At 34.3% G+C, this 7,796-nt stretch overlaps 1 long non-coding RNA gene across 1 annotated transcript in view; it reads left to right on the forward strand.

The window, feature by feature from the left end:
- Nucleotides 1-7,790, forward strand: part of LOC128250427 (uncharacterized) — a 12,250-nt gene extending 4,460 nt beyond the window's left edge. The window contains exons 2-3 of the long non-coding RNA XR_008266445.1: nt 3,850-4,261; nt 7,492-7,790. This is a non-coding gene — a long non-coding RNA (uncharacterized LOC128250427). The remainder of the gene's footprint in view (nt 1-3,849; nt 4,262-7,491) is intronic.
- Nucleotides 7,791-7,796: the final 6 nt, after the last annotated feature.

Genomic DNA, 7,796 nt, shown 5'->3' on the forward strand with positions numbered 1-7,796 from the left:
GATGATATATATATTATATAATCCTGGACAATACCCAACCTGTTTTCAATGGGAAGGTCATGGTTGGAATGCCTTTCATCAAATGTCTGTTCAATCAGAGTTGACCTGGGGCTATAATGTCAATAAAACAGGTTTCCTTCACTGGTTTGTTTATATAAAGTTAGGTGAAGAATCTCCTCCACTAAACAGTTCTTACATCTCTGGAGAACTCCTTAACGAACCATGGCATCAAAATAAGTCGATTAATTAATTAATTAATTAAACATGAAAAGTAAATGGGAAAAAAATCTTCACAAGTCAATTAGCAAAAAATCAGATTTAACTTTTGTTTGTTTTTTTTGTGTTTTTCTTTCTTTTTTTCTTTTTTTTTTTTGTTGTTTGACTGTCTTGACATTTTTCAAGAACTGCGTTTCTTATTTTCCTTAAGGAAATATTGATCAAAGTCTGTGAAGAAGATGAATATCCAAGGTGTGTCTGTGTATGGAAATACCATTTCTCTTGAAATAAATGTTAGTAGCCATCAGGCTAATTATGAAAACATATCGTGTATGGATTGTGATTTACAGGAGAAAGAGAAAGAGTGAGAAGAAAAAAAAAAGAAAAAAATTCAAAGAAAATATTTAAACCGTTTTCAAAAATGAAAAAATTTTTGTCCACGCTGACTTCCATAACATGATTATCGAGAAAACAATCATTAGTGACACTTTCCTCATTAATCAACCATTTTCTCATAACAATAATAACAATTCTTTTAATTTTGGGTACAAGGCCAGCAATTTCTGACAGGGTGGGGAAGTTGATTACATCGACCCTGGTACTTGACTGGTACTTAATTTATCGACTCCCTAAAAGGATGAATGGCAAAATCAATCTTGACAATAATAATAATAATAATAATAATAATGGTTTCAAAAACAGGTAATAGCAACTGGTACTTAATTTATCGACCCCCTAAAAGGATGAATGGCAAAATCAATCTTGACAATAATAATAATAATGGTTTCAAATTTTGCCTTAAGGGCAGCAAATAGGTACCAGTAACTGATACTTAATTTATCAGCCCCAAAACGATGAAAGGTGAAGTCAACCTCAGCAGTATTTGAACTCAGAATATGGCAACAAGTGAAATACCACCAAACATTTCATCCAGTGTGCTAATGATTCTGTGAGCTCACTGCCTTAATAATAATAATAATAATAATAATAATAATAATAATAATCCTTTCTACAATAAGCACAAGGCCTGAAATTTGGGGGCGAGGGGGACAGTTGATTCGATCAACCTTAGTATGCAACTGGTACTTAATTTATTGATCCCAAAAAGGATGAAAGGCAAAGTCAACCTCGGCGGAATTTGAACTCAGAACATAGCAGCAAGATGAAATACTGCCAAGCATTTCACCCGGCATACCAACGATTCTGCCACCTCGCCACCTTAATAATAATAATAATAATAATAATAATTTTAGCACAAGGCCAGCAAATTCAGGGGAGGGGGACAGTTGATTACATCGACCCCAGTACTCAACTGGTACTTATTTTATTGACCCCGAAAGGATGAAAGGCGAAGTCAACCTCAGCAGAATTTGAACTCAGAACACGAAGACAGACAAAATGCCGCTAATCATTTTGCCCCACCTTCTAAGAATTCTGCCAGCTCACCAACAACAGTAATAATAACTAGCTGGACCTGTGAAAAATTCACAGAAAACATAAAAAATGTAAGCATCTCTAAACAGTGTACTGGTGCCGTGAGAAATGTTTGAATATTATGACCGTCTGTCTTTACATTCTGAGTTCAAATTCTGCTGAGGTCAACTTTACCTATTGTACTGTTGTGGTCGATAATTTAAGTACCAGTTGTGTACTGAGGTCGATCTAATCAACTGGCCCATATAAAAATTTCAGGCCTAGGAAAGTATATTGTGACAGTTACAGAATATAGGAAGTAACGTAACAACCAAAATATCTCAGTTACAAACCGTAAACAGAATTACTATTTAACCTTAAAATACATCATACATATTCAAAGAACCTTCTTGGTTTAGTGGTATGGAAGGTTTTTCTGGTATTCTTTTATTCTTTTGTTTCAGTCATTTGACGGTGGCCATGCTGGAGTACCACCCTTTAGTTGAAGAAATTGACCCCTGGACTTATTCCCTGTAAGTCTGTAGCCTTTTCTTGACATCATGTGATGGTCATAAACAAGCATTACCATCATAGCAGTGAAGTTGTTTCTTTCCAGTCTTCTATGAAAAACCTGTCTGGCCATGAGGAAATATTACTTTGCTTGGAGACAGATGAAGGTTGGTAACAGGAAGAGCGTCTGGTCGTAGAAAATATGCCTCAACAATTCCATCATTCTCATTCATCTTTTTTTTTAATTTCCTCAGAGGGATGGGACACCATCTTCCTTTTTAATCTTAACTTCCTCCATTAGTGGTACTTGAAGCAGTTAGAGAGGATTGAACTCGAGTAGAACATTTCTGTCCTCAAACTTTTACGTCCACCACACAACATTCTTAGCCACAACCACCAAGAAGAGAAAAACTACCAACTCTTTGTTTCCCCCAAAAATGGTCATGATGGTGGTAGCGGCAGCAGTTCTGTCATCATCACAGACATTGCTGATAAATGGATCAATTTTCACATAAAACACAAGCTATATAATAGTGTGTAATGATGTGAGTCCAGCTATGGCTTCTATGCTTCTTTTCATATTTTTTTCCCCATCGTATCTAAAGCTCCAATTACTATTGATATCATTTTCAACCTTATGGTCCCATCTTCAATGTTTCAATTCTAACATTTTGAATATTTCAAGATCTTATTTCAATATTCCATCGAACATCTTGAATATTTCAATTCCAAGGTCTTTGTATTCTGATAGTTTTTTTCCAATTCTTTTCAAGCAATAATTTCATCAGAAAGGATTGTGAATCTATCACTGTGCATGTCTTTGATTTCCAGTCCTTCGTTATGCATGAATGGTTTCTCTTGATCTCTTTGTCAGTTTGGACAAGCCTTAATATCTTATTAATACAATATTTATTATTGTCATTATTATTATTATTATTATTATTATAAAGACAGCAAACTGGCAGACTCATTAATACACTGAGCAAATTCCTTAGTGGTCGACTTTGCCTTTCATCCTTTCGAGGTCAAGATGGCAGAAACATTAGCATGCCGGGCGAAATGCTAAGCAGTATTTCATCTGTCTTTACGTTCTGAGTTCAAATTCCACCAAGGTCAACTTTGCCTGTCATCCTTTGAGAGATTTATGCAGTAGTGATGCGATAAAGGGGGCCATTGCTACTCCAGACTGATGACGAGCAAAGACTCAGAAACATGTCTCTGGACACAGGCTTAGCTAAGTGGAGGTGCTTGCCTCCCCTTTGTAAACATGAGGACACAGGAGATGTGTCAAGGTCGACAGGAAGCGGTGCTGCTTCCTTGGCCTAAACAGCAGTAGTATTATTCCCTTCATGGGACTGTCACATTAAGTTGACATCATACAACTACTTTATCGCATGACTACTGCATAAATCTCTCTGAGAGATTTCGAAATGTACTATTTCTATTATATATATAGATATATATATATATATTTATTAGGTATATATACATATATATATTAGGTATATATACATATACACACGTTAGATTGGCTTCTAACAATACAACTGTCAGTGTAGATACAAAGAGGAGACAAGTGCTCCATATATATTTGCTGAGTAATAACAACTACAACGATAATAATAATAATAATAATAAAAACAACAGCAATAACTAAAAGTCTTCCGAGGAAGAAGTATGAGTGTTAATTTTATATTTTACATTTTCAAGGGTCATTGAGGAGATTTCAAGTGGACATCTTAAGAAAACGAACGATAATAACACAATGAAATAGAATATAGCAATGGAAGAGGAAGGCACGAACGGGGTGGAGGGGTTTGGTCACTATTGCTACTACAATCACCACCACCACCACTTCCACCGCTACTGCTGCTACTACTACCACCATCACCACCACCGCCTGACGCTGACACCATCATTACTACCACCTGTATCACCACTGTTACCACCACACCAACACCATCACTTCCGACACCACCACCACCACCACTATTCCCCGCCAACAGCACTGTCACTGCAGCCACCACTACCCACACCACCACTACCCACGCCACCACATGCAACAACAATTCTAATGACAATACACTGAAAGTTAAACAATTTCTATTTCTGCCACCTTCAGGTAAAAACATTGTTATCATTATTGAAATACAAAAGAAATCATTATTAATATTATTGTTATTATTAATATTATTATTATTATTATTATTGACATTATTCTTATTATTACCATCATCATTATTCTTATTATTATTATTAATCCACTTAAAACCTATCACATTGTAACAATGCACTCTTTTGCTTATTAATAAACTCATTTCTTATCTGGAGAACATCCATATTTTGTTTTTAATACAAAGCTTTCACTGTGTGTAAATGTGTCTTTTATTCACTCATACACACACATACATACACATACATACACATATATATATATACATATACATACATATATATACATACACATATATATACATACACATATATATACATATACATACACATATACATACATATATATATATACATATACATACATATATATATACATATACATTATATATATACACACACATATACATATATATATACACACACACGCATATATATATACACACATACACACATTATACATATATATATATATATATATATATATATATATATATATATATATATATATATATACATACACATATGTATGTATGTATGTATGCATTTTCAATATCTCTAAGATGTGTGCATGTATATAAACATATATACATAAATGTATACGTGTTCTAACATCCAATTTTTCATGTTTACATGGGTCAAACAGAATCCCTTCAAGCAGATTTTGTATGGCTGGATGCCCTTCCTGGATGCCTCACCTGTTTCCAAACAAGGTAATATTTACCCATGGCCAGACATGCTTTTGCAGAACTTTTGCCGAACCACTAAGTTACAAGGATGTAAATACACCAACACTGGTTGTCAAGCAGTGATGGGGAGACAAACAGACACAAAGACAAACACACACATATATATGCGACAGGATTCTCTCAGTTTCCATCTACTAAATCCACTCACAAGGCTTTGGTCGACCCAAGGCTATAATAGATTACATTTGCCCAAGGTGCCATGCAGTGGGACTGAACATGGAACTATGTGATTAGGCAGCAGGCTTTTTACCACACAACCAAGCCTGTGCCTATGCATACATTCTATATATGTGGATAGATGTGTATACACTATATGTCCCAATAGGTGTAAATTCAATATATTTTAATAGAAACAAGCAGGTTTTAAAAGGGTACATTCTGAGTTACTTCAGACTTTTAATTAATTAATAATTAGTTTAAGAGGTGATTAATTACAGTCAATACCATTTTGATCGTAAATAAGTTCTATACATGAAAGAAGTGTGCACTGATTTCTTTCATCTAAATTACACATTAATATCTGGTTAACTAAAAAAATTTTTAATTAAAATAATTCATTGTTTATGATTTTTAGTTTTTCATTTTGAATTAAATGACTTTGATCTGCAAGAAAGGGATGTGTCTGTGGCCTTGACAGACTCTCAGTGACTAGAAATAGCAACCAAATTCCCTCCATGTCACTTCTTGTTGTTGCTAAAAACATGGCACACTACACATGAATCTGTTCAGTAAAGGCCAGCCTAAGGTGTAAACATCAATTAAACATATGCCAAGGTTGGGTTTGAACTCATGGTTTGTAATTTGAATGTAGAGTTGTAAAGAGAGAAGAATTACAACATGGAAAATTAAGTTAACAATCAAAAGTAAGTAGTTGATAATGTGGAAAAGAGTGGCTGATAACGTGGAAAAGAATGGCTGATAACGTGGAAAAGAGTGGCTGATAACGTGGAAAAGAGTGGCTGATAATAGAGAAATGCATGGTTGATAATGCAGAAACGCATGGTTGATAATACAGAATAGCATGGTTGATAATGCAGAAATGTGTGGTTGATAATGCAGGAGTGCATTGCTGATAATGTGGAAATGTGTGGTTAATAATGTAGAAATATGTGGCTGATAATGTGGAAATGTATGGTTGTTGGTGTAGAAATGTATAGCTCATGGTTTGGAAATGTGGAAATGCTTGGTTGATAATCTAACTGCAAGGTTAAATAGTTTGTTTCACAAGTATCTGGTTCCAGATTTGATCCCACTGCACAGCGATTTAAGCAAGTGCCTTCTACGATAGCTTCAATTTGATAGGTAGCCTTACGAATGGAATTTGGTAAACAGAAAATCTATGGAAGTCCATCATATATACATATATATATATAAATTTAATTTAGGTATTAACCTTGTAGTTTGCTTTAGAAAGCAAGTACAATAGGTATTGTGTATCAGATACAATTTCATGAAGAAAATTGATCATTTTACAGAAGATACATATGAAAATCCATGAATATCTGTAGAGTTTACTTAAATATTAACAAGGAGAATGGAGTGAGTAACACATTTTATTGCATAATAAAGCAATTGTTTCATCAACTCTTTACCAGAAGGATTATTGCTGAAATATTATTATATATGAAATAATATGTATTATAACATCACCAATGAAAGGCATATATATATATATATATTCTATGAAATAAGGGCTAGTTTGTCAAACTGGATTATATGAATACCTCAAGAGCCAATACTTTCCAGCATTGCTCAAATAATACTGATTTGATGGACTATTTCATTTATTACATAATATTCCATAATTACATAATATTCTGGTAAAGTGATGAAACAATTGTAGCATTATGCAATAAGAATGTGCTGCTCACTCCATTTTCATTGTTGACATTTATATATGTGTAAGGTGGGAAGCTGACAGAATCATTAGCACGGAATTTGAACTCAAAACGTAACGGCAGACGAAATACCGCTAAGCATTTCGCTCGACGTGCTAACATTTCTGCCAGCTCAGCACAGACGTTTCTGCTAACATTTCTATCAGGCTTCCACACAGTTTCTGTCTATCAAATTCCTGCACAAAGCATTGGTTATCTTGAAGATACCACAGAAGACATTTGTCCAAGGTGCCATGCAGTGGAAGGGAACTCAAAACCACATGGTTTCAAAGTAAGCTTCTTAACCACACAAATATCGAAAAGCATAGAAACAGAAAAAAAAAAATCAGAGAGAGAGAGAGAAACAGAGCCAAGGGACAGACAGACAGACAGATGCAGAGAATGTAAGAAATGGCTGGTTTCACTTGAAATACTAAAATCAACAAGACTAAAAAAACATCCCCACAAAAAATACAAAAAAAAAAGCCATCTTCTATTTCACCAATTTGTCTCTTTTTCTTTTTCCAACTGATTAATTTTTCTTGGTTCTTCAGTTTGGCACCACCCAACACATTTACTTCAGATGTTAACTGAAATGCTCAAAGAGATGACAATCCAAGAGACAATTTACCCAGAAAACGAAATATTTCAACAAAGAAAGAAAACACAAAGGGAGATGAGAAAGAAAGAAAGAAAGACAGAAGAGAAAGAAATAAAGAAAGAGAGAAAGAAAGAAAACACAAAGAGAGAAGAGAAAGAAAGACAGAAAACACAAAAGAAAGAAAGAAGAGAAAGACAGAAGAGAAAGACAGAAGAGAAAGACAGAAGAGAAAGACAGAAGAGAAAGACAGAAGAGAAA

Source organism: Octopus bimaculoides, chromosome 21 (assembly GCF_001194135.2).
Source record: "Octopus bimaculoides isolate UCB-OBI-ISO-001 chromosome 21, ASM119413v2, whole genome shotgun sequence".
In the NCBI taxonomy this organism is placed as follows: domain Eukaryota; kingdom Metazoa; phylum Mollusca; class Cephalopoda; order Octopoda; family Octopodidae; genus Octopus; species Octopus bimaculoides.